Consider the following 27,945-nt stretch of genomic DNA (forward strand, 5'->3'; position numbering starts at 1 on the left):
AGTGACGTTTTCCAAACAGGATGATGACAACAGCTCACACCTCTGAGGCCTTTATTGGATTATTTTTACAGGCCATTTAAAAACACTTTTTTGAGAGGTCCTAATTGAAAACAGACCTCTCCCCTTGCTTGGGTTAGCGAAGAGAGCATCACTGGGGGTGAGAGGAAAATGAATTCATGGAAACCTTCCCAGATCGGTGGGTGAGACTTGACACTCACTTCCCTGAAGCACAGCACACGCACAGTAATGGCCCTTCCTGATAGCTCTTCCTCTCGTGCACCAGCTATTCAGAGACAAAACTGCAAAGAAAACACTCACTCCTCGAGACTCAATATAAAGCTTCCAGCCAGCCTGAAACATTTGTGAGGCATTTGTGGTTCCCTGTTGGGAGTGTGTAATACTGTGTCATTCTGAGTTAGAAGGCCACTTCCTAAGGGAAGAGGGGCTGTTGGCCTGTGTCCCATGCAGTGAATCATAAAATGAAAAGGCCTAGTAAATATGAAACTGTGATAATGTCTTCCCTCTGCTCAGGCGGCCTCGATTTTTAGTTCAATACACGTCTATTGCACCAAGCACTGTGCTGGGTCCTCTGAAAAAAAAAAAAAAAAAATCTCGTAAAACCTCAAGGAGCTCACAGGCTGGAATGTTCTTTCACAGGGAAGCCAGGACCCAGAGCTGTGCTCAGGCTGGGCTACAGGGGCTGGACCAGGGGCTGGGGTTGGGCATAGCTTGGGCTGACTTGCAGTTGCTGGCCTTGAAGAAAGGAGAAGCAAAGTCATTGTGATTGGAGGAAGGAGATTCAGGGAGCAAGTATAGCTCTCAGTATCAGCTCCAATGGGTTGGATACACGAAAGAGGGGGTAAAAACCGGACTGGGGCTTCAAGAGTGTGGGGACTATATTTGTATTTTCTCCCAGTGTATTCACAGTGCATCTGGTTCACCAAAGGTAAGATCAACCATTGCTTAACTCAACAAACTGCTTTCTCCCTTTGTAGGCAATTGTGGTGATATCTCTAGATGCATATATTATTTTGCACCAACTATTTGAGCATTGCCTGGGAAACATGTATTTATTCCACATTGAAGTATTTCTTCATGTATTGTTTGCCTTCTCTATGACATCGTAAACGAGCCCCACACACATGTGTACCTGTACCGCATAGCAGGTACAACCACAGGCTCCTCTGCAGTTAGGCTGCCTGCTGCATCTGTAAAATGGAGCTGTCAGTAGTGAGATCAACTACGTAAAGCACTTAACACTGTACCTGGTCTATGTTACGTGCTCAATAAACTTGAGCAATTATCGTGATTAGTCACTAGTACATGTGAGCAGTGTAGGTCTCACTGATATCTGTGACACATTCCAAAACCCTCTTCACTTGTTCCTGACCTATTCTTTTTTTAAAACAGGACCTGACCCCAGCCCTGTTCTGATCTGCACCTCCTTTGTGAAGTCTGCCTTCGGTTCCTTTGGTCTGGTGTTAGGACTTTACCTCTTACGTGTCCGGCTTTCAGCTCTCTGTAAATATTGGCTTGGCCTATTCCTGTATTTCTTACCATTCCAGATGGCTTCAAGTAAGCTGTCAATTCGCATCTGGCCTCTTGAATTGCCACCTGCAATCCCTATTCTGACACTAGTGCACTGGTCAGCCCTCTGTCCAAGTGAGGTCCACCCGGTGGTGCACTGGAGTGGATTGCAATTGCCCATGAGAGCTGTCTGTTAAAAGTTGCAGAGATTTTGTAAGCTGGTTGTCAAACATAGCCATTATTAAAAATTAAATGGTATCGATTCTCAATTAAATAAAATATATTTTAAACAGAGTTAATAAATACACAAAAACCATTGGCTCCAAATTATTTTATTTTATTTTGAGACAGAGTCTCGCTCTGTCACCAGGCTGGAGTCAGTGGTGCGGTCTTGGCTCACTGCAACCTATGCCACCCAGGTTCAAGCAATCCTCCTGCCTCAGCCTCTCGAGTAGCTGGGACTACAGGCACACACCATCATGCCTGCCTAATTTTTGTATTTTTAGTAGAGACAGGGTTTCACCATGTTGGCCAGGCTGTTCTCAAATTCCTGACCTTGTGATCCTCCCGCCTCGGACTCCCAGAGTGCTACAATTACAGGTGTGAGCCACCACGCCCAGACCGTTTTATTTTACCAGGAACTATACTCTGGGGGTGATTTTATCGATGTGTGGCAGAAGGACTATGGAATGGCGAGCTACTTGTGCATCTCTTCTGTTCCGTGTGGTCATGTTGGCAGCTTGAAATTTATCAAGTGGGAAGCATTTACATCAAAGAAATTGGTAAGAGCTGCAAATTAGGGCTTCTCCTGAACAGCTGTTTATTAAACACTGACCAGAACACCCCCGGTTCAGCTCTCCCAATGTGGCATAGGAGGCTGCTCAGGCTTCAGACAAACACAGTGGCTGCAATTAGTGGTGTAGCAGAGTGTCCCTTACTGGAATGTGACCAGGTTGAGGGTGGTCATTCATCTTGGGTCCAAACTTCCTCTTTCTCTATGCTGCCCTGTCCCCAGCCTATTTGTAGAATAAAACTTTGGATGTGAATTTACAAAGAAAATGGCTTCTGGTAACATCTGCCAAGATCCCTTTCTGGGGATCTTAACAGCGTGACAGGTAGAGAAAGGTGAATGACAGGGAAGACTGTCGTCCCATCCTCACTACTGGAACTGGAGGGAGCTGGTGTTTGGTTGGGGCGGAGTTTTCCAGGACACGTAGGGACTAATCTACACCCACACATCTTGTGCCAGGCAATTTCCATCAGCAAGAATTATCTTTTTGAAATGGAGTAGGGGCGAGAGAGAGAGAGAGAAAAAAAGAGAGAAATAGAGAGAGTGTGTGTGTTAGTTGTGTAGACAGAAAAAAGACTCATACTGTTGGACTGTAGGAGGGAGAAGGTCAAGGGAGGGTAGACTAGCTGTTTAAATATTGCTTAAGGATGCTAAACACGTCTCGAAGTTAGAGTTTTTGGTGATCAGACTATCAGTATAAATGTTTGCATTTAAAGCTTTTGCCTGATGCCTGCATTGGAATGTCTAAATAGTGCACACCAGCTCCTTGTAACTGGAAATAATAAATAATAATAATAATAATAATAAATAGCCCTGGGTTTGGTGCATTCATAAATTTCATATAATGGTAACTAGTTAACACTTTTCAAAAGGTCCAAGGAAACAGCCAGGATGACCCTTCACATTTAAAGCTCAGCTTCCCACATTTTATAATTAAACTGCCTTCCAGGTGACTTATGACCTGGGGTTTTTCTTTTTTCCTAATAGACTGCCTTGGCATCTTGTAGGGCTTGACTGTTAACCTGGGTGTCTGCCTTTTGGGAATAATCCCGAGTTCTGGAGAATAAAAAGCCATCGCTTGTGCTTATGCAAAAGCAGACTTTCAAATGGGAGACTCTAGCCACCTCACTCCCCAGTAACCTGAGCCACATCATTAGGAACAGCTGTGTTAGGAATGTCACAGGCTGAAGTTTGTGACTTTGGGCACATTAAGACACCAGCAGAGATGAAACTGCTCTTCAGTTGGAAAGTTGTCTCCTAACATGCAGTTTGGGACAACTGGGATCTTTAGGGCAATCGAACTGAATTTGTTTAAAAAATTGCCTCAAGCATGCTGTTGGCTTTATTTCTAAAATAGTCAATTGAATCATGTAGCTACAGACTGTGGACACATGTCCTATGCCTGTAGGTTTCCTTGCTAAGTCAGAACCAGGCATTAAAGTACCTTAATGAAAATTAATGCACATTTACTGTTATTTCTATTTAAAATAATAATGATGCAAGCAAACGTGATTTTATGTATTATATATATTATATACTTATTATGGTACATTGCTATAAGCCAGGCAGCCCAGCATACTCTAAAAATTTAATATGTATAATATCATTTAGTCCTACATAAGCTGAGTGTTGTTACTATCATTCTCATTTTGCTTTTTTTTTGAGACAGAGTCTTGCTCTGTCACCCAGCCTGGAGTGCAGTGGCACAATCTCTGCTCACTGCAGCCTCCACCTCCTGAGTTTAAGCCATTCTCATGTCTCAGCCTCCTGACTAGCTGAGTAGCTCAGCCTCCCGAGCAGCTGGGATTATAGGTCCCTCCCACCATGCCTGGCTAACTTTTGTATTTTTAGTAGAGATGGGGTTGCACCATGTTACCCAGACTGGTCATGATCATTTTCATTTTTATCAGGGAGGAAAACGGAGGCTTAGTGACGTTGAGTAACTCACCCAAGATCACACAGCTACTAGGTAGCTAAGTCAGACTTGAAACCATGGCAGGGTGGTGAGGGAAGAGGGTAGATGTGGAAGGAGAAGCAGAAGATACCCAGCACAAAGTACATTGCCTATAAGAAGAGCAGACACCGTTTTCAGGAAACTTGTGTTTCAATTATACGTATATAATTTGTATGTATTGGGTTACTATATAAAATGTATTTCTTACTGTGGATAGCAGTAAAAAAAGTTTGAAGAACAATTTAAAAGCCAGCAGGGACTGACAGGGGTGAGGTTGTTTAAGGAGACAAGTGACTAGGCGACTAGATCACACTGCAGATGTGCCATATAGGGTGATCAGCTGACTGCTTTGTGTAAGTGGGTTGAAGATGGATGTGGGACGGAACCAAGGTCAGGCAGGTGAGTTAGGAATGGCTGTAGTTGTCCAAATGGTGGTTGGTTTCTTTCCAGTCACGGGAATATTGTCTGCTGTACATTTAAAAATTCTGGCCTATTCCAGGCTGGGTGCGGTGGCTCATGCCTGTGATCCCAGCACTTTGGGTGGCCAAGGCGGGTAGATTACCTGAGGTCAGGAGTTTGAGACCAGCCTGGCCATCATGGCAATACACCATCTCTACTAAAAATACAAAAATGAACTGGGTATGGTTGTGTGCACCTGTAGACTCAGCTGCTTGGGAGGCTGAGGCAAGAGAATTGCTTGAACCTAGGAGGCAGAGTTTGCAATGAGCTGAGATCGAGCCTTTCCACTACTCCAGCTTGGGTGACAAAGTGACACTCTGTCTCAAGAAAGAAAAATATCTGGCCTACTCTGTTCTGCTGAGAGGCAGGATGGCATGAGGAACGAGCATGAACCCCAGCCAGGTGGTGCTGGGCAAGGTCTCTAGCTTCTGTCTGTCTTAGCTTCCTCATCTGCACGATGGGGATAATAATCGTACCTGCTTGTGGGCTTATTGTGAAGATTAATTAGGTCTGAACATTTAAGTCCCTAGACCAGGCTCACTACACGTTGCCTAATATAATTTTGAGATTGACAGGTATATGGCCGTGTTACAATGATGGATTCATCTATTTGTTGCCTATTCAGAAGCTATTTACTGAATGCCCATAGTGAGCCTGGAATTGTGCCAGGCCGGGAGATACAGGTCAATGGAGGAGACAAATGGTGATGCTATAACAATAATAAAAATAAAATAATCATAAGGACCACTGACATTTGTGTAGGGTGACTAGATTGTTAGCTCCATGAGGACGTGGCTTTTTGCTTGCTGTTTTCATTCATTGCTCTAGTTTTAGCAATCAGAGCAGTGCCTGGCACATGGTAAACATTTATTGTTAGATAAATATGCCAGCCACTATTCTAAACAGGTGTATATGTAACAATCACCCCATTTCACAATTACCCTATGCGGTACAGACTGTTATATTCCTATTGTGGAACTGAGATAGGTGAGCCCAAAGTCACTCATTCAGTAAGAGCTGACCCACAGCAGCTGATGGCCAAGGTTCCTGCTCCATGCAGAAGAGATACTGCCTTAAATACCTGAAGATGTCCTGTGACACCCTGTTTAGGGCACAGCTGTTACACAGAAGGGCTCCACTGTGTGTTACTGTGTTTGGATCTGAGCTACAGCAATTGGGGAGGATCCCAACACACAGTTCCACTCTGGGTTGTCTGCCTTTGAGACAAAATAAACATCTCAGGGCTATCTTTTTGTATACACCTGTTTTCCAAAGCACTCCAATCCATCAAACGATGTATCAGGCATTTACCATGCACCCTGCACTGTGTCAAAAACTGTGGGAGAATGGGAAAATGAGATGGAGCTTGTGCTTTCCAATTCCACAGAATCTATCTGAGGAGAAAGGGCTTGCCTGCAAGGGGAGACTACGAAAGACATTAGGGGCTTTGTGAAGAGCTGTAGGAGCTCCGAAGTGGAGGGGCCTGGGCCACCTGGGGGGTAGGTGAAGGTCTGAGACAGAGCTTGGAATCGTACATCTCGCATGGGGCCAAGATACGCATGAGGCTGGGGGCGGTGGCTCACGCCTGTAATCCCAGCACTTTGGGAGGCCGAAGCAGGTGGATCACGAGGTCCAGAGTTCAAGATCAGCCTGGCCAACATGGTGAAACTCTATCTCTACTAAAAATACAAAGTAGCTGGGTGTGGTGGCTCATGCCTGTAATCCCAGCTACTTGGGAGGCTGAGGGAGGAGAATCGCTTGAACCGGGACCCACAAGGCGGAGGCTGCAATGAGTCAAGATCGCACCACTGCACTCCAGCCTGGGCTACAGAGCAAGACTCCATCTCAAAAAAGAAAAAAAAGAGTTTCACGAAACCCCCTCTCTACACAACCTCATCGAGCAGCTGCCTGTTCTCCTCCTAGCCACTGGTTTCCATTGCCCAGGGATTCTCATGTCATCTCTGCAGGCTTTGCCTCCTCTAAAGTTCTTTCTTACCAGCTGCAGCCTGCTCTCTGGTAGGTTTTGGTTGACAGGATGACTTAGAAAGGGAATGGAGAAAGAGAAGCTGGCAGGGAGGTAGAAGGCTGGAGGGGCAGCAGCGTTTGATGGCTGTGAACCCTCCTTGACTGAGGAGTGGATTTCCCGGATGATAGCAAATGTGAGCTAATGTCTGCGCTAAGCCATGTGTCTTTGAAAAAGAACTGTTAAGGATATTTTCCCTTCTTATTACACTCACTAATGTCCTCACCAAAATAACAAGTCCTGAAGGCTTGCATCTGCTGGGAAACTGTATCCTCTGCGACCACGTTCTGATGGAAGTTCATCTGGAGTTTGCCCTGCGCTGGGGAAGCCTGCCTCGTCTCAATTCTTTGTGTTTTTCCTGGACAAAGGAGAGAACTGTGTTTGCTCCTTTATAAGTCTGAGAAGCCCCCTTCGTGGGTCAGGCCCCAGCTTGACACTTTGCTGGGTGGGGGACTCACCTGAGATGTCTTCTCCTCCTGTGAACCCTGGGAAGCCCCAGCTGTGCCGAGAGCAAGTTGCTGAGTGGTTTGTTTTGGTTCATGGAGCTGACCCACCAGTCATCGGGCCCTGTGATTGATGTAGGGCCTGTGCTCTGGGTTATGTGAACTCAGAGTGTTTTCAAGGGAAAATTTTGGTCATAAGGCAAAGCCTAGCCAGGTTTGAGATAAGTGTGAAAAACACATTACAAAAGGAAACAGACTTGAAATTTCCTGACAAGGGAAACATTTAACCCTATGTTTAAGGAGTGTGAGAAGCACACACTCAGAAACCACGCACGTCTGTGTGTGCCCATGTCCCTGTGGAGAGAAAGGCTGAGTGTGTGTGACGGAAAGTGTGTGAGCCTGTGATGTGGGTGTGCACGTGTCAGAGAGGAAGAGAAAGAGAAAGAGAGAGAACAGACGTGCCTGAGGAAGGCAGGGACATTAATCATGCTAAAAGCAATCTGGCCCCACGGGATTTATAAGGATCTCACTAAAATCAATGGGAAGTTTTATGAGACAATTTTCTTCTCGCTGGCTCTGGGGATTGTTGGAACTCTCATGGAGCTTAGGACGGCACTGACTCAGGGTTCCTCCCATCCTCACACCTTGCACGAGACAATGTGCATTCTCTACATCAGCAGCTCTCCGCCCATCATCTCCAAGGACTGCGATGGAGGGGCCCTGGCCTGCTGACCGCCTGGCTCTCTAGCTCAGACCTGCAGCTTCCGGTTAGAGGTCTGGAGGTCTGTGAGTGAGGGAGAGGGGTGGGGGGCAGTCAGTGCATTTTGTCTGTGGTTCCCAGATAAACATGAGAGGCCAGAAAGATGCACACAGGTCTGCAGGCCTTGAATAGCCCTAGTGGTTCCCTGTGAGTGTCAGAATATAGTCCAGGGACCTTGGTAGGGCTGCTTCCTACTTAGCCTCTCTTATTCTCTTTTGCACCCAGGCATCCCGGGTCAAAGCAATGCTATGGGCCACTCAGATGGGGTGCTTTCATAATTCTGTGCTCCCGATGATGTTCCCTCAGCCTGGAGGGCCTGCTCCTCTGCATTTCTCCCTGATGTTAGTCTTCTAGTTTCAACAGGATTAATTTTGAACTCTCTCAAACTTCTGTCCAGAAAAGTACAAAAAAATATTTACCAGAAACTCATATAGCCATCACTCGGCCTAAAGAGATGTTGATAATTTGCTAAGGCCCTTTTCCCTTTTCCTTCTCCAGAGGTGAGTCAGGATGTAACCATTGCCAATGCACTTTTACTATATTTAAATGTAGTCACAAGCAATACATAGCATTAATTGCCCTTATATTTTGTATAGTGGTGTTAATCAGCCGTGGTTCCTGTGGGGAATCATTTGGCAATGCCTGACAAGGAACATACACCAGAATTCCACTTGTGATTGTTCATGCTAGCAAAAGATCCTGCATGTGTCTGAAGCATATACATGGACAGTATCAATCTAACAATGTAAAAGTGGTAACAACTTAATTGCCCCTTAGTAAACAAATAAAGCTAAGCTGTAGTTTAATAAAATGAGATACTCTAGGGTAGTTAAAATAGAGAAGATCTACTTGAATTATAAACATAATATGTGGAAAAAGCAAGCTGCAAAATTGTCTGCTCGTTTTTTGTGGCTAAGTTAAAAATGTAATCCTTCTCTTTAATGAAGCATTCTATGAAAAATCTTGCCATCTAAATGTAATTAATTGCTCTTTTTTTTCCATAGAATTTTATAACTTTATTTGTTTAAGGATTACTTCTTACTCTTCACTTTCCATCACACATACATTATGAACTTCTTACATAATGGGTCTTAGTCATGTTTGTATCCCCAGTGTCCCAGCCTGAGAGCTTGCTTACAGTTGGTACTCAATAAGCAGTTATACAGAGAGACAAATGCATACATGTGTGTCTTAAAGTACTCCCGAGTGTCTCAGGTCACAAGAGCTTTATTATCCCCGTGCTTCTGATGAGGAAACTGATTGAAGTGCATTACATCAAATGATTTCCCTTCTGTCACTGATGGCAGTTAAAGATGAAATCCAGGTGTCCTATCTCTTGGCCACTGGGGGCAGTGGGAAGAGGAGGATCCAGGTGACCTGGCTCTTGCACGGTTGCTCTTGCACGACATTGCCTTGTAATCAACTTCAAGACAGTGGGATGATTTAAATTTTGTGTCACTGACCTGATATATTTGGAAAGTATGGTGGAAGACTTTCTGGAAATCAGGAGAGCTATACATGAATAACCTTAGAGATCGAGTGAGAAAACTGAGGCCCAGAGAAGGAGAGTGATTTCATTTCAAGTCAGCATAATTGAATAAATATATTTGAATATGCATTATGTGCCAGGTGATTGCCTAAGCCCATCCAGGTAGAACAAATGGAGAAATCACTGGAAAAGAGCCTAGCAGAGCACTGGAACAGAGTAGGTTTCAATAAACGTAATTCCCCCTCTTTTTTTTTCTTTAAGGGCAGAGCCAGGATAAGAACCCAGATTTCCAGATTCCAAGTCCAACATCTTTTCAACTCTCTCATTATCCAGAAGTGCAATCAGAAAAGAATCTGTAGGGAGATCTTGCCTGCAGTACTCTTGCTGGTTAAAAAGAGTACCATGGATTTTCTGACAGCTCTTTTGCTGTGTCACATCAGCTTCCTGTCTGATTTTATGCTCACATGGCCATTACTCTCTATTAGCATACTAATAAATGTTTATGAGATTATGCTGTATAAACTATAAACTTTTACATATTATTAATTAACCTCATACATTGGATTGGGAGCTTCTGAACATTTACTGACTTGTAAAACAGGATAGTGTCGTATAGGGAGCCGTGTCTGCAAAACTGGTCTTATTTGCTCTATCTGGACGAAGGGTTGCATTTTCATTTGTGTGATTCTTAAGTGCAAGCCACGGACAGCCATAGTATTTGAAAAGAGAAGACGTAGGGTCTTGCCTCTTCCCAGCTGTGACCTTAGGTGAATTTTGTAAGCTCTCAAAGGCCCAGTTTCCAAATGGGCATAATAATACCTATCTGCGGGGGTCCTTGGCACATGGCAGATACCTAGTAAACTTTGAGATGAAATTGAACCAATGCAGGGCAATGAATGGAAATGACAGGAAGTCAGTTTGATTTGTTACTGATGAAAAGATCTAAGATAGGGATTTCCAAGAATGGATGGTCTGCATTCCAGTGTGGGAAGTAACATGTTCTCACTGGAGGTGTGTAAGAAGTTGGACACAGGGATTCTGCAAGGAATTGGGAGGGTTTCCTCCATTCCTACAATCTAAGGATTCTATGACTATTTAAAAAAAAATTTTTTTTGAGATGGAGTCTTGCTCTGTTGCCCAGGCTGGAGTCCAGTGGCATGATCTCGGCTCATTGCAACCTCCACCTCCCAGGTTCAAGCAATTCTCCTACCTCAGCCTCCCAAGTAGCTGGGATTACAGGCGCCCACCACTATGCCTGGCTAATTTTTTGTATTTTTAGTAGAGATGGGGTTTCATCATACTGGCCAGCCTGGTTTCGAACTTTTGACCTCAGGTGATCTGCCCACCTCAGCCTCCCAAAGTGCTGGTGTCACAGGCATAAGCCACCATGCCTGGCTCTCATTTTTTAAGGCCAAAGAGGAGGCAAAGCAAGAGTGGTGCTTTAGAAGTCTTAGATTCTAGTTTTAGATTCTAGTTTTAACTTTGTTGCTGACTAGTTTTACAGCTTAGTCTAGACTCTAGACACTTCTTCAATCCTGTCTCTTTCTTCTTCTTTTTTTTTTTTTTTTGAGATCGAATCTCACACTCTGTCACCAGGATGGAGTACAGTGGTGCGATCTTGGCTCACAGCAACCTCCGCCTCCTGGGTTCAATTGATTCTCCTGCCTCAACCTCCTGAGTACCTGGGACTACAGGCACATGCCATATTCCTTTATCTATAAAAGAGCTACACAAATTTGATGTGGTGATCAGAGGACAGAATAGCTAAGAAAGCACTTTCAATAACACAAGGTTGATCTTTAGAAAAATATTAAGTTTAGCAGTCAGATTCATTTCACTATTTTTGATGTTGATAGCTGAACATTCCTGCATTGAATCTTCTGCAATGAAAATGTTATGGGAAGAACACAGACCTGGGAGTCAAGTGACTGGGTCTAGGCTCTGTCACTAAGCTATGAGACTTTGGTGGAGTATTTCTGTCCTTTGCATCCCAAGTAACTGATCTCATGTCTGTAAAATGAAACTAACAAATCTGCTGTGCCAACATCACGGGGGTGTCCTGAGAGTCAAATAAGGCAATGGATGTGATTTAGTGCTTTGAAGTCAGCCCTCACTGTAACTATTTCAAATCAGCTGTGTTCTCATTTTCTACCCTACAAGGTTATAAGACCTGTAAGTACAAAGCTGTTTTTTAGATCTTTGTATTTGCTAATGCCTAGCAAATAATTCATTGATCCTGTACACATTCATGAAATGCCTATTTGGGCCATGGACAGTGGTAAGTTTTGGGGTTAGGGATAAAAAAGACATGGCCTCTACCCCCAAGGAGCTTGCTTTGCAATAGAGGAGTGAACTATAAACATATCCAAGAATAAAGTTAAAGGAAACTGATACAGAGATCTAGTCTTTAAGGGGGCTCCTGTGTATGAGTGTTGCCACCTCCAGGGCAGGACAAGCTTCACCCCCTCTCTACTATTTTGCAAAGAACTGACAGGCACCAACTTCTGCGTTTTTGATGGCTGCCTCTGTGTTTCTGATGGCCATGTAGTTTTTGGGTCTGTGTGTTTCCCTGTCCTTGGACACATTCTGATGGAATACAGAGTGGTAACTGACTCCTGGGGTCTACTCAAGGTGGCTGGATGTAAAAGATTGGTGAAATGATTTCAAGCTTAGAGAGATGGGTAAGTCCCCAGGGCCTAGCAGGTACTTTCCAGGGAGGAAGAGGATGCCGCTTATAAATACAATTACTATCGATGACTGTCAGATTCTTTTACCTGATTCCTGCCCATTAGGCCCTCACTTTGTTGCTTGAAGCTCTCCCTTGCCCTCTGTCCCATCCTACCTCTAGAAGTGCTTCTTAAATGAGTCCTGCAGAATCCTAGTGATCCTTGAATAGCTTGTAGGTGCTAAGAGTGCATTCAGAAGAATACTTCAAAGCTTGACAATAAATAACCATTTTATGATTATGACATAAGTGGAAGGAAGGGCCAGACCATTCAGAATGATGGCAACAACAGCAAGGTCAGTTAATCTCCATCCAGCTGATTAGCAGCAAGAGGCTTTGAGTGGCACCCTGCCTGTGGGAGTGTGCTTAAGGGACGCCTGCAGAATTTGCACCCAAGGTATCTTCCCTTAGCTTTGACAACAGTACCCTATTTTTGCTTTGGGAGAACCGCCACTCCCAAAATACATCATACATCCAAGGAGGCGAGCACTTGACATAGGCATAAAGCAATATATAAATTTTGTTTTCTGATCATAGGAATAACCATATATTCCAGTTAAGGCCAGTGTGAGAGACAGAGTAGCGGTCCTAGGCTTATGGAAGAACCTACTGAAAGAGACAGTGCTGCGTAATGTGATGTGTATCTGAAGCCACTGGAGCAGGGAGGAGTCTACAGTGTGAGTCTGAGAATGGGGCCATTTCCTGAAGAGCTGAGTCAAGATTTGGATCCTGGAGACATTAACTGAACCTGGATCAAGCTGCATCTGAAGCCTAATCTGCTCACAGACTTTCCAAGATATTCTTTTACCTAGTCTGAGCCAGTGCAGGTAGAATTTTCTGTCATTTGCATCCAAAATATTTCTAATGTTATACAATATGTGATGGTTTATTTCATTTTTGCAACATGTTTGGCTAAACAACAATATATTACATTATAATGATGTGTAATAATATGTTGCATTCCTTTATTTAATCGTGATGCAAGAGGTAAAATTTGTGATTGAATGTATAAATTAAAATACTGACTCTCAGAGAGAATGAGTGACTCGCCTGAAGGAACACAGCTGATAAGTGATTGAGAAAGGACAAGAGTGTAGGGCTCCTGACCACAATGATTACTAAAGATGCATTTTTCCCAAACCAGCTACTTATGGAAAGCAAATATAAAAGAAATGCAAAGGAAACCACAGGTAATGCTGGTTGCCACAATATATTTTTCATTGGGAAGTTTCATCCAAAATACCTGGTTCCATCCTCAGCCATATTTCCTATGGCCAGCGTCTTGGTCCATCAGGCCTTCATCATTTCTCACCAAGTTGACTCCAGCATTTTTCTAGGTGGTCCTTTTGCCTCCAGTCTCACTCTCCTACTATCCATCCCTCACAGTAGGACAAGCTGGATTACGGCATTATTTGCTTACAATCATTCAACTGTTCGCATAGCTTTTAAGTACCAATTCAGCTTTGCACGAGACCCTTCCTGATCTGACTCTGCTCTCTTCAGCTTCATCTCCTCATTCCTCTAGTAATAGTGAATGACCCAGGGTTCTCTGAGGCTGATCCATTGCTCTACTTTTGTGTACAGTATTCTAGCTGTGGGGAACCTGTTCTTTCTTTTGCCCAGCAAACCCCTCTTATCCTTAAAATCTTCATCCTGGATAGGCGCAGTGGCTCACACCTGTAAGCCCAGCAATTTGGGAGGCCAAGGCAGGCGGATCATGAGGTCAAGAGATCGAGACCATCTGGGCCAACATAGTGAAACTCTGTCTCTACTAAAATACAAAAATTAGCTCAGCATGGTGGCGTGCACCTGTAGTCCCAGCTACTTGGGAGGCTGAAGCAGATGAATTGCTTGAACCCGGGAGGCGGAGGTTGCAATGAGCTGAGATCACGCCACTGCACTCCAGCCTGGCGCCTGGTGACAAAGCGAGACTCTGCTCCCCCGCCCCCCCCCAAAATATCTCCTTTATCCTTCAGATGTTGTTTTCTCTGGGAAGCCTTTTGTGATCCATTAGATCCTTCTGTAATTTGGATGTTTCTTCTCTGTGCCCCTGCTAGACTCCGGATCTATCTCTCCTTGCACTCTCACACTGTAGAGTAACTGTGTATTACATGCCAGTGTCTCCTCTAGATTGTGGGAAGCAATTGCGCCCTACGCGATTTTACAGCAAGGGGCCTAGCAGACAGTTTGGCACATAATAATCAGTGATTCCTTGTTGTATGGATGAAGAAGGAAAGGGAGAAAATAGGCCAGGCATGGTGGCTGATGCCCGTAATCCCAGCACTTTGAGAGGATGAAGCAGAAGCATCACTTGAGGCCAGGAGATTGAGATTGGCCTGAGCAATGTAGCAAGGTGCAGTCTCTAATTTTAAAGTAAAAAATAATTTTTTTAAAGGGAGGAAGGAGAGATCAGTACTTTCTCTTTTGTTTGACACTTTTGTTTAAAGTATCATACACTGATGTTATATATTCTCTTTTATTAAATTCATATATTATGTTCTTCCTAGCTTTAACATTTGAATAAATTTCTTTGCTTTTTTAAAAGAAAGATTTCATGGTGTTCCAAATTAAGTAAACAGTGTTTATTTTTCATGACTTTGAAACACTTAGGAAATATTGCATGATGAAGTGAGGAAGAGGGGTGGTGAGGGTTTTGTGAATGGTGAGCGAGAAAGCAGACATTTGGAAGCTGAGAGCTAGATCTCCTGGTCCCATTGCTAGCTGAAGTCTCTGGCAGAATGAAAATGATTTATGTTAGGAACCTAAGAGTAGCTAACTTCAGTTTTTGTGGACAGAAACATTCTTCCCCCAACATGTCAAGTAGAGGGTCTCATGCTTACTGAGTCTGACAGTTGGTAAGGAACCTTGTCTCCAAGGACCTTATCTTAAATTTGCCCCTAAAAACTTTCAGGGGAATGGCTTTTGTTCCTTGGGTTTAAGCATTAATTAGGGTTATTTCTAATTATGTTGCTTACCTGCTGTTTCTGGTGAGTATTAGGTGTGTGTGTGCTAAGTAGTAATTTTCCATGGTAGGTCTATTATTTTATGAAACTGATCCTTAATTATTAGCTCTTACATATTTGTAGAAAGTTTAGCTTCCATAATTGACTTGACAAATTCATGCTTCACTAGAAGCATTTTATACTTGCCCCAAAATGTGAAATAAGCTTTTGGCAAGTTGACTTCTTGATTGGGTCACCTCACTGAACCATCCCTCACTCCATCTATCCCTCTATTTATCCATCCACTTATCCATCCCTCAATCCATGCGATCCATAACCATTTTCTGAAATGCTATGCTTTTCCCTGTACTTCTTCTGCAGGAACAATGAGAAGGGATACCTAAACCCAGGTGGGGGTGGGTGGAAGACTGGGCCAGGAAAATCTTCCTGGAGGAACAGATGACTGAGATGAATGATAAGAAGAGAATGGGCTTAGCTTATCTAGGTTGGTGGATGGAAAGCAGGAAGGGAGATATTTCAAGCAAATGGAGCAACAAGTGGCAGTGCCCAGAGGTATGAGAGGGCATGATGTGTTCTAGGGACTGCAAGTCATTAAAACTAATGTTTACTGAGCACTTTACTCGTGCCAGGTGCCGCACAGAGATCTTCTGGAATGAGCTTTGCCGCATGAATACAGCAGTGAAGGCCTAATGCTGAAGCAATTGCTGAGTATTAGGGTGAGTGGAACATTTGCTAAATAAATTTGATCTCAGTGGAAAAGACAATGGAGGAGCACGAGAGACAGGGAACTACATTGTATTTATTGTCTGCACATTCTCTGTGATGTTCCATGTACTGCTGTAGAAAGAATCCCCATTCGAGATAAAAGCTACAGAAATGGAATCTCACAGACAAAAGCAAACAAACACTGCCAGCTTTGGGGACTAAAAACATCCCTAATTTTTCTACTGTACCATTCTGTCTATCATCAAGAAAGGTCTTCCCTTTGACAAATAGCTTCCAGGATTAGAATCGCCCTCATTTTTCCCTATGGCATTTGGAAACAGAGCTTAATCATGCAAGCTATGACTGCAGGGAGTATTTTCTGAAAGAAGGCCTCCTAGCAGGGAAACAGAATAGAAAGAATAGAAAGGGGATGTCAGGGAGACACTTGAGTTTGGTGCTTTGGACCAAACCATCTTTCAAGACTCATCTTAAACCCTCTTTCCTTTGACAAGACTTCCCTGACCATCCCAGACTCTATCCACCTCCCCCTGCTCTGCTCCAATTTAGGAGCTAGGGCTGTGCAATAGACTTAGCAATTAATCATACCTGCCCTTGTGTCACCTATTGTACTGTTGCCTTAAACTGATATTTCACTCTGCCCTTATAATTCATCTTTGTGCATGTACACTTTCCCCCAGCGAGATTATAAGCACCTTGAGGGCAGAGATTTTTGTCGTAAACGTATCTTAAATCCGCCCTTCCTCCCCAATACCTCGTACAATTCTGTCCACATAGTAAAGGCTCAACACATTTTTCCTAGTTTCATATAAAAGGCACTGCAAGGATTTCTGAACCAAAAATATGATAGAAATCAAATAAATTTGTTTGAGGAGCAGGTGATTTAGATGTATTTCTTATGGTAGAATGCAAAAATTCCCACAATAATTGAAAGTAATTCTTATTAAGAGGCAGAGTCTATTTCTTCCTTCCTTGAATCTGGGCTGGCCTTGTGATTTGTTTCGACCAGTTGAATGTAATGAGCATAATGGTGTGTGAGGTCTGAGCCCAGGCCTCAAGAACCCAGCAGAAGAACTGCACAGCCAAGACCAGCCCAAATCACAAACCCACAGGACCGTGAGTTAAACAAATGGTTTTTATTATAAATCACTAACTTTTGGTATGATATGTTAGGCACCAAAAGCTAACTGATGCATGGTCTTCTTTAATGATCAGGATAAGCCCATGAGATGCATGTTAGCATCCTACTTTATGAGCTAGGAAGCAAGCATTCAGGAGCAATATGATGTAGAATGATCATAATGAATGTCGTTTGGAGCTGTTGTTAGTGTCCTTTAGCAAATGTTACCTGGATGGGGAAACGTACCAGGAGGCACATGTCTCAGTAGGCACTGGTCTGTCTGATGGGGAGGGGGACAAAGGAGTGTTTGTTGGCAGGAGTCAGGAAAAGTTCAGACCATGGAGAGTTCAACAATGTGTTGAAGGAACAGGCAAGACAGAGCTTGAGGGCTCTTGGGTCCATGAGTTCAGGCTGAAACGATGTAACTAGGGAGTCTATAAAGAGGGAAATGATAATAACAGTGACAAATTCACGGAACAGTTTTCACGTGCCAGAAGCTGTGCTATGTCTCTAATCTTCACAAATGTCCTAGGTGAGGCCGAGATAAAATAAATAGGTCATAGAACTTGTAAGTAATTAAATTGCCATCGAAACGTAAATGTGTCTAGCTCCAAAGGGAACTAATTAACAGCTAAAAAAAAAAAAATGCCCTTTTCATTATATTGTCTGGTCTGTAACATCAATTTCTTCCTATCTTTCAACAAACTGAATGGGCACCTACTTGTCATTTCAGGCAAAACTCTTCAGATGTCTTGGAACAAAGCCATACAGAGCTGAAAACTCATGACTTGTCCCATATTGGGCACTAAAGGTTGGTTTCTCCAGTTTGATAAGATCAGGAGGGCCTCTCTGCAACATGCTTTTGTGATAACATTATCTGGTTTAGCAAGAGTTCTACAAATAGGGCCCCTTTGAAGGGAACTGTCCCTTCTGCTTTTGAAGTAGGGTGACCACAGCCCTCGAGCAGAGAACTTCAGATATCCTCGGGCAGTGGTTTCATCTAGACTGAACTAGTTACAAACCCTTCCATTTATCTAATAGTTTATGCACCGTGTACACATGTATCTTGCTGAATTGAGTAGCACGGCTTTGTGGGATTCACTGGGCAGCATATGCGATTCCCGTTTTATAAACTGAGAAAACTGAGACTCAGAAGTTAACAGACATGCTCAAGGTCATGAAGTTAATTTGTGGTTGAGCTAGGACTGGCCTTGGTCTGTTTGACTCCTCCTATGCTCCTGACTGAGTCAACACAAAAGCATTCCCTATGTATGAGGCATGGGGAGTACAGAGATGTTTTAGGCTGGGCTCCTACACCCAATAACAGCAAATGCCTACTCTAAATGCTTTACTTTGATTAACTAATTTAATTCTTATAACAACCCTACTAGGGAGTACACTTTTTACTCTCGTTTCGTGCATGGGGTTCACATACAAGTGGTCTAGATGGGGAGGCTTTTGACTTAGCCACAGCACTACACTGCCTCTATGCTCAGGGAGGCTACTGGGGAGATGCTGAATAACAAGGAGGCCTATGACAGCCCCATAACAGCAGGCCATCCCTGTTGGGTTCAAATACTTGGCCCAGTGCTTAAAGCTGTTTGGCCTTGGATAAGTTATTTTTGTGTGTGTGTATCAGTTTTTCATCTGTAAAATGAGATTTTGATATTGCTCACTTCATAGAGAGGTATTATGAGAATGTAACAATTATGTATGTATGTATATGTGTGTATGTGCATGCATATGTTCAAGTGTGTCTGTGTGTGTATGTGTGTGTGTGTGTGTGTGTGTGTGTGTGTGTGTGTGTATGTGTGTAGATAAGAATAATCCCTGGTCCTTCCATTAGTATGATTTGAGTATTTGCTATCATCATCATTACAAGGCCGTGAAGTGGACTAATTTTCAGGCACATAGCATAGACAAGAGTTACAGGTTCTGAGAAGAGGGAGAATTTATTGTCAGCAGGAATGCTCAGGACAGGCTTCAATGAGGAGGTAAGATGTAAAGTGGATCTCAAAGGATAGAATCACAGACTTGGGAGTTGAAGGGACTTTAACATTCATGCAATCATATGACTTTAACTCAAAGAAGAAATCTAGGACCACAAGAGAGAAGTGATTATGCTGCGTTTGTTTATCCAGCTAGTTGGGGTCAGGACCTTGACTGGAACCCTGGTCTCCTCCAAACCATGCCTGTCTGAATTTTCCTAGGCTAGATAAATTAGAAACCCTGGTGCTTCCTCTTGCACTCCTCACTTCAGTCTGAGGGCCCTTTACCACCTTTCCTCTGCCATCCCTTTGGGAGAGATGCAACTGAGCAATGAATCTGACAGTGATAGGAAAGACCATCTCCAGAAGCAAGCGACTTGATAATCTACAAACAGTTTCTGGGTAAAAACCGTGAATGTGTATTGAGCACCTACTATCAGGTGCTTACTAAATTTTCTCAGTCTACACAGTATTTCATTCTTTGTATAGATAAAAAACCCAAAGTCTTAATTTTGTAGTATCTTAGTTTTGGTAAATTTCCCAAGATCTCACAAAAAGAAAATGTTTTGAGCCAGGATCTGAAAAATGGTCTTTAAGATTCTTCCATCCACCCACCCATCCATCTACCCACCCATCCATGCACACACCCATGCATGCACACACCCATGCATGCACCCATCATCCATCTATGTTCATTCATCTTTCCATCCAGGAAACCTTTACTGAGAGTGTGTTCCATGTAAGGCAGTGTGCTAGGTGGCATGGAGCTAAGGAGACACATAAGTCCCCTGTCCTCACAGAGCTGAGTGTGGCCCTCCTCAGGGAATGCTGTTGGGATAGTGTTAGGGAGGAGGGTGATGAGGAAATGGTTTCTGTGGAGACTTGGCACTTGGGAAGGCCATGACAAGAGGATCAGCGGGTTGCTCCCCTACTCCTGCTTCTAAGGTTGCAGATGAGTGCCCAGCTGGCCAGCTAGCCATTGGCATCGTCTGCCTCTTTGTGTAAAAACTAGTGGAATCATATGTGCTGCTCCCAGATGCAGCCTCGGCACCAGCACCTTCCAAGCAGGAGGTTCTGTCATGGTGCTGCCTGCCAAGCCTTGTCCAGAGGACTGAGGCCACTTGGCCAGTTGCACTGGGCCCTGTGCCTGTGCAGGGACTGTCTCGCCACAGTGGCTGGGGGCGGCAGGGAAGGGCAAGAGCTGTGTGTGTGTGTGTGTGTGTGTGTGTGTGTGTGTGTGTGTGTGTGTTTAAGCTGGAAAGAAGCCCTTTTTTACTGCGCTCTGTACTTGAGATATTTGGCTGGATGGGAGACAAAGAGGCTTTGTGTGCGCTTCAAAGTGCTCTCTGCTGACTGCGATACACATCCAGGGAAAACCCAGACCAAAGCCATGAAGTCGCCCCAAGTTCAAACCCAAAATGCAATTTGCAGGGGTTAGAAATGACAAAAGGATGGGTGGAAGGATCCAGAGAAAAAAACCCAGTGAAACCCAACGGACCTTAAATAGAGCTGAGGGCACCCATTTTCCTATTTTGGGTGAAATCTTTAAGAGCATCTTTTGAGATTCTTCACAGAAAAATTGTCAGAGCCTATATTCCAACGCCTGCCTGGCAAAGGTAAGGCCCACTTTAATTTTCTTTGAAGGTAATTGTTGTTTTTATTCTTGGGGTCTCTGTTAGGGAGAGGAGCAGGGAGGTTGTCTGTCAGATGGTGTTCTTTCCTTGTTAAGCTTTACCTGTTCTTAAGAGCAACTTGCACTCTGTCAGCCACAGAACAGTGCCTGCCGTTCAGGCCAGTGTTTTAGATATAATTGAATTGCTGGGACACGTTAAACATCACAGGGTTTTTAGCGGAGAAATAATTTAATGATGTGGCCTTTAGGATTGTTAATTAGCACTGTCTGTATGAACATGTAACAATAACACCACCTACCGTAAAAGCGAATGTTCTACACTTCAGAACACTCATTTCTTTAGGGCTTCCCGCAGAGAAGCAGTCATTAACTCTTTTTTTGACAAATGCTTTTAGACATGCTCTGTAAGGCCATGAATTTACCCTTCCCTCCAATCCTGAATCCTTCTCTGCATTTATCCACGAGGCAAGCTGGCAAACAAGGAAACAAGGAGAACTGTGTGCTCAGCCCTCCACAGTGGCATGGATTATGAGGAGGTGATGGTCCTTCCCTGCCAAGCTCCTGAGACACTGTCACTCCAGAATCCAAAAAAGAGATTCAGGCAGGGATGTGGGAAAATTGGAACCCTGCACGCTGTTGTTAGGAATGCCAAATGGTGCAGCTGCTATGGAAAACAGTACGGAGGTTCCTCAAAAAATTAAAAATAGAATTACCATACGATCCAGCGATCCCACAGGGTATTTATCCAAAATAACTGAAATGAGGATCTTGAAGAGATATTAGCACACCCATGTTCACTGCAGCACTATTCACAATAGCCGAGATGTAGAAACAAACTAAATCTCCAACAACAGATGAATGGATAAAGAAAATGTGGCAAACATGCGCGCGCGCGCGCACACACACACACACACACACACACACCCCAGATTATTACTTAGCCTTAAAAAAGAAACTCTAAAATATGTGACAACATGGATGAATCTTGTGGACTTTATACTAAATGAAATAAACCAATCAGAGAAAGACAAAACTGCATGATTCCACTTATGTGAGGTATCTAAAATTACCAAATTCGTAGCATCAAAGAGTGGAATGGTGGTTGCCAGGAGCTAGGTGAAGTGGGAAATGAGCAGTTGTGAATCAATGGGCATGTGGTTTTAGTTAAGCAAGATGAATGAGTTGTAGAGATCTGCTGTACAACACTTTACCTACGGTCAATCATACTGTATTGTGCACTTAAAATTTTGCTAAGAAGGTGGCCCTCATGTTAAGTGTTCTTACAAAGCTGAAAAAGAAAGAAGTAATGGGATTGGCGCACTGGAGGAGGGGCTGTTGGCTTGCATCCTGCCTGCCCCGCTGAAGGGGCTGGTTTCTCTGCCGGAGTCCAGGTGGGTCTGTCTGAACCATGGGTCTGGAGGAGGCCTGCATAGGTAGCATGCCACAGGTTTCTCTGGCTTCTTGAGAACAGAGCCTGATGATGGTGAAGAAATGAGAGCTTCCCATTTCTTCTTCTATTTACATTGGAACAGCCAAGTGCTTCTTCAACCATCCACCATTCCCTTATGTCGTATGTCTTCTGAAGACACTTTACTGCTTCAGTGAGACAAGATCAGCAGCGTGAAGGCGTTTGAACACTAGATCGTGCCTTGTTCTTCAGCCAGCCAAACTTTTCCCTGGTCACATTCTAGGCCTTGATATCTCCAGTGAAAATCCAGCTGTGGAAACTGCGCCTTCCAACACCTCGCTCTCTGGCCACAGCTGCCTGTCCTGCTACCTCTCCTTACCCTCTCCTCTCACAGCCTCATCTGGTCTCTGGTCCAGAGATGGCAAATGCCTGGTGTGATTGCTGCCACTCTTCCCAGCTCATGAGAACCTCACAGACTGATCATGCCATGCTCTTCCATTAAGCCCAGAGGTTGCTTTGGAATCCTCAGCACACGTGCCATCAACTGGAGTTGACGTGTGAGATGAAAATGATCTGCCATTCCAGCTCCAATTCCTTGACTCACTTTCTGTCAGCCCATCAGGCAGGTCAGACCGCACATACTTGCATGTGAACTCTTTATGGCACCCTCCCCTTCCCTTGTACACGCACATGCTGTGTCTGTCCAGCGTTGTGTTCTCTCTACTTTCATGCACAGAGCACCAAGCACTGTTGGAGTATTTTACCTTATGATGTGTATTTACCTTTAATGCCACAAAAAACCTGTGGTTTCTACTTTGGAAATGTCTTTTATTTGTTCTTGATTAGTATCTTCTTGCATTTCCCAAAGAAGCCTTCCAGAGCCTATCCTGCCTTTTAGTCCCCCAAACCTTCCCTCCTTGTCTGTCAACCTCACCTCTTATTTCCCTGAGAAGACTGGCAGAGGCTCCCTGTGCCTCTGCCCCTGCCTCATCCCCCACCCTCTGCCCACATGCACCCTGTCTCTCCCTTTCAGAATCTTTGTAATCTTTCTGCCTAGAGTGCTGTGGCCTCCGTCTGCTCCCGAGATGTTCCCTTTTCTTCCACGCTCAGCAAAGGGTCATTTCCTTGACAAAATCTTCCTTTGCTAACTGACCTTCAACCCAGGCAGTCTGGGAAGTTCCCTCCTCTCTCTTCCCTCTGTATATTAATGTATTAATCCCAGGAAATTGTCATCTATCTCTTTTCTAGCCTACTTTTCATCCCTGACTCTAACAGTATCTGGAATAGGGCAATGATTCAAGTTGTATTTATTGAGTGACTGAATGAATGCATTGAGAAATTGAGGCAGAGAATAGATTTGGCCCATCTCCTGGAATTGGTCATCCTCGCATCCTTCCTGTTAAATTTCACTACCTGCACTTCTCTTTTTAAAAAAGGATCTAGAAATAGAAATTCCATTTGACCCAGCAATTCCTTTACTGGGTATATACCCAAAGGACTATAAATCATTCTATTATAAAGACACATGCACATGCATGTTCGTCGCACTGTTTACAATAGCAAAGACCTGGAACCAACCCAAATGCCCATCTATGATAGACTGGACAGGGAAAATGTGGCACATATACACCATGGAATACTATGCTGCCATAAAAAACGATGAGTTTGTGTCCTTTGTAGGGACATGGATGAACCTGGAAACCATCATTCTCAGCAAACTGACACAAGAACAGAAAATCAAACACCACATGTTCTTACTCATAGGTGGGAGTTGAACAATGAGAACACTTGGACACAAATAGGGGAGCATCACACACTGCGGTCTGTTGAGGGGGGCTATGGGAGGGATAGTGGGAGGGAGGGTGAGGGAGGGATAACATGGGAAGAAATGTCAGGTATAGGTGATGGGGGTATGGTGTCAACAAACCACCTTGCTATGAATGTACCTATAGCAATCTTGCATGATCTGCACATGTACCCCAGAATCTAAAGTACAATAAATAAATTAAAAATAAAAATTAAAAAATGATATTTATCATTTTCTATCATTCATGTTACTTATCTATATGCACATCTTATCATTCCTACCACACTGCAGCTTCCTTGAGAGAGTTATCTAGATCAAAATCAACTATATGTCTCTCAAAACATAGTCACACATGTTGTTTTATTAATATAAGTTGGATGAATGATTCTTAAGTTGTCCTTTTATTACTTAGAATAAGGGCCCAATGCAGGCTTACTGAATTAAATGGAATTTAATCCTTTGTCACAGATATGCTGATGTGGTTTGCTGTGTCCCTACCCAAATCTCATCTTGAATTGTAGTTCCCATAATACCCACATGGAGGTTGTGGGAGGGACCCAGTGAGATGTGATTGAATCTTGGGGGTAGTTAGCCACATGCTGCTGTTCTCATTATAGTGAGTGAGTTCTCATGAGATCTAGTGATTTTATAAGGGGCTTTCCCCCATTTTGCTCTACACTTCCCCTTCCTGCCATCACGTGAAGAAGATGTGCTTGCTTCTCCTTCCACCATGCTTGTAAGTTTCTTGAGGCCTGCCCAGCCATGCAGAACTATGAGTCAATGAAACCTCTTTCATTTATAAATTACCCAGTCTCAGGTAGTCCTTTATAATAGCCTGAGAATGGACTAATACAGTATATTGATACTGGGTATGGGGTGTTGCTGTAAAGATACTTGAAAATGTGGAGGTGACTTTAGAACTGGGTAACAGGCAGATGGTGGAACCATCTGAAGGACTCAGAAGAAGACAGGAAGATGTGGGAAAGTTTGGAACTTCATAAAGACTCGTTGAATGGCTTTGACCAAATTGCTGATAGTGGTACGGACAATGAAGTCCAGGTTGAGGTGGTCTCAGATGGAGATGAGGAACTTCTTGAGAACTTGAACAAAAGTGATTCTTGCTATCCTATAGCAAAGAGACTGGTGGCATTTTGCCTCTGCCCTAGAGAGCTGTAAAACATTGAATCTGAGAGAGACAATTTAAGGTATCTGGTGAAAGAACCCTAATCCTAAGCAAGGTGTTCAAGACGTGATTTGGGGCTGGGGATGGTAGCTCATGCCTGTAATCCTAGTACTTTGGGGGGATTACTTGAGGTCAGGAGTTCTGAGACCAGCCTGGCCAACACAGTGAAACCCTGTCTCTACTAAAAATATAAAAATTATCTGGGTGTGGTGCTGCATATCTGTAATCCCAGCTACTCAGGAAGCTGAGGCAGGAGAATGGCTTGAACCTGGGAGGGAGAGGCTGCAGCGAGCCGAGACCATGCTACTGTACCCTGGCCTGGGTGACAAAGTAAGACTCAAAAAAAATAAGATAAATACAATCAATCAATCAATAAATGGTGTGACATGGGTGCTGTTAAAAGCATTCAGTTTTATGTATTCATAAATATATTGTTTGGAAATTGAACTTATATTTGAAAGGGAAGCAGAGCATAAAAGTTTGGAAAATTTGCAGGCTGACAATGTGCTAGAAAAGATTTTCTGAGGAGAAATTAAAGCCAGCTGCAAAAATTTGCATAGGTGATAAGGAGCCAAATATTAATTGCCAAAACAATGGGAAAAATGTCTCTAGGACATGTCAGAGACCTTCAAAACAGTCCCTCCCATCACAGACCAGGAAGCCTAGGAGAAAAAAAATGGTTTTGTGGGCCAAGCCCAGGGACTTGCTGCTTTGTGTGGTCTTGGGACTTGATGATATGCATCCCAGCCATGGCCAAAAGGGGTCAAGGTACATCTGGGGCTGTGACTTCAGAGGGTGCAAGCTTCTAACCTCAGCAGTTTCCATATGGTGTTGAGCCTGTGGGTGCACAGATGTCAAGAATTGAGGTTTGGGAACTACTCCCCAGAATTCAGAGGATGTATGGAAATGCCTTGTTGTCCAGGCAGAAGTTTGCTGCAGGGACGGAACCCTTAGGGAGAACCTCTGCTAGGGCAGTGTGGAAGGGAAATGTGGGGTTGGAGCCTTCACACAGAGTCCCTACTGGGGCACTTCCTAGTGGAGCTGTGAGAAGAGGGCCACTGTCCTACAGACCCCAGAATGGTACATCCAACAACAGCTTGTACCATGCACCTGGAAAAGCTTAAGACATTCACTGCTAGCCCATGAAGGAAGCTGGGAGGGGTGCTGTACCCTGAAAAGCCACAAGGGCAGAGTTGCCCAAGAGCATGCGAGCCCACCTCTTGCATCAGTGTGACCTCGATGTGAGACATGGAGTCAAAGGAGACCATTTTGGAACTTTAAGATTTGATGGCCCTGCTGGATTTTGGACTTGCATGGGGCCTGTATCCCTTCATTTTGGCCAATTTCTCCCATTTGAAACAGGCATATTTACCCAATGCCTGTACCACATTGTATGTAGGAAGTAATTAACTTGCTTTTGATTTTACAGGTTCGTAGGTGGAAGGACTTGCCTTGTCTCAGATGAGACTTTCGACTTGAACTTTTAGGTTAATGCTGGAATGAGTTAAGACTCTGAGGGACTGTTGGGAAGGCATCATTATGTTTTGAAATGCTGTGAGGACATAAGATTTGGGAGGGGCTGGAAAGAAATAATATGGTGTGACTATGTCCCCACCCAAATCTCACCTTGAGTTGTAATTCTCATAATCCTCATGTATCATGGGAGGGACCCAGTGGGAGGTAATTGAATTATGGGGGTGGTTACCCCCCATGCCACTGATCTTGTGATTGTGAGCAAGTCCTCATGAGTTCCGATGGTTTTATAAAGGAACTTTCCTCCTTTTGTATGGCACTTCTCCTTCCTGCCGTCATGTGAAGAAGGATATGTTTTCTTCTCCTTCTGCCATGATTGTAAGTTTCCTGAGGCCTCCCCAGCCATGAGGAACTGTGAGTCATTTAAACCTTTTTCTTTGCAAATTACCCAATCTTGGGCAGTCCTTTATAGCAGTGTGAGAAAAGACTAACACACATGCCTAAATATCTAAAAAGGCCTGAAAGCTGACTGAATTGTTAAGTTCATGAGGGCAGGGATGGTGTGCCTATCTTGTTTAATATTGTTCCCAGCAGAATGATGAATACTAAATAACTGTTAGTTGATGAAACAATGGACATCTTTTACCCTACCCTTTGGAAGTAGCAAACTCAAGCAGCTGAGAATAATTCTAGAACCACTTTTTATGAAGTTCTCCAGAGTGGACAGCATTTTTTCCCTGAGTACAACTAACAAAGCAAATGTCAGGAGGGGAGGTTATCATAAGCCATCACTCCTTTCCTTCGTTCATTTGATGAATAAAATTCCCTTTTATTTAGGATAGATGTAGGCTTTTTTTTTTTTTTTAATCCTGAGACTCTGACATGGTGTTTGAGTCCCCAGAATCAATAGCTCAGACTGACAGACATGTTATCTTTCCTGCTTAAACACTTTCCTTAATAGGTGGTATCCCGTGCCCTTAAACGCAAGTGCATTCCCACATGGGAGAGTGGCTGTATTTCAGCTGTAGTGACAGGGTGGGCAGTGCTCTGTCAGATCAATTATGTACAAGGCTCATCTTCTCTAAGTTTCTCTCAATTCTTTTTTTCTCCTGACAGTTCACCTTGTTCCCAACCTTCTGTCTCCCCGAGTCAGACCTGCAGACAATTGCATGCCACCGGCTGTCTTCCCTCCTGAGAACATGACACAAAGGAACGCTTCCCTGTCAAATTCCTCATTATCCTTCTGATGAATTTCCCCTGATTTAAACAAGTTGGTGATAGCCAGACCTTTCTCACATTTTCATATACATGCCAGGAAGAAACCCAGTGTTTCTCAGTTGCCTTTAAATATATGAGGTGGTATCTCATTGTGACCTCAGTTTTCTTCTAGTTCACCTAATTTTCTATTTCTTCTGAAGTAGAAATGCCACTTTGACCGCAGTGAACAGGGCAAACCACCCCTGAGGCTGTTTAAAAG

The 27,945-nt window shown here is 43.7% G+C and overlaps 1 long non-coding RNA gene across 1 annotated transcript; it reads left to right on the forward strand.

Moving 5' to 3' along the window:
• Nucleotides 1-844: 844 nt before the first annotated feature.
• On the forward strand, nucleotides 845-21,284 carry LOC119473144. The gene is made up of 3 exons (XR_005202340.1): nucleotides 845-946; nucleotides 2,166-2,309; nucleotides 21,063-21,284. It is a non-coding gene; the product is annotated as an uncharacterized LOC119473144 (long non-coding RNA).
• The last annotated feature ends 6,661 nt before the right edge of the window (nucleotides 21,285-27,945 follow it).

The sequence above is a fragment of the Cebus imitator genome, unplaced genomic scaffold (genome assembly GCF_001604975.1).
Source record: "Cebus imitator isolate Cc_AM_T3 unplaced genomic scaffold, Cebus_imitator-1.0 Scaffold135, whole genome shotgun sequence".
Taxonomy (NCBI): domain Eukaryota; kingdom Metazoa; phylum Chordata; class Mammalia; order Primates; family Cebidae; genus Cebus; species Cebus imitator.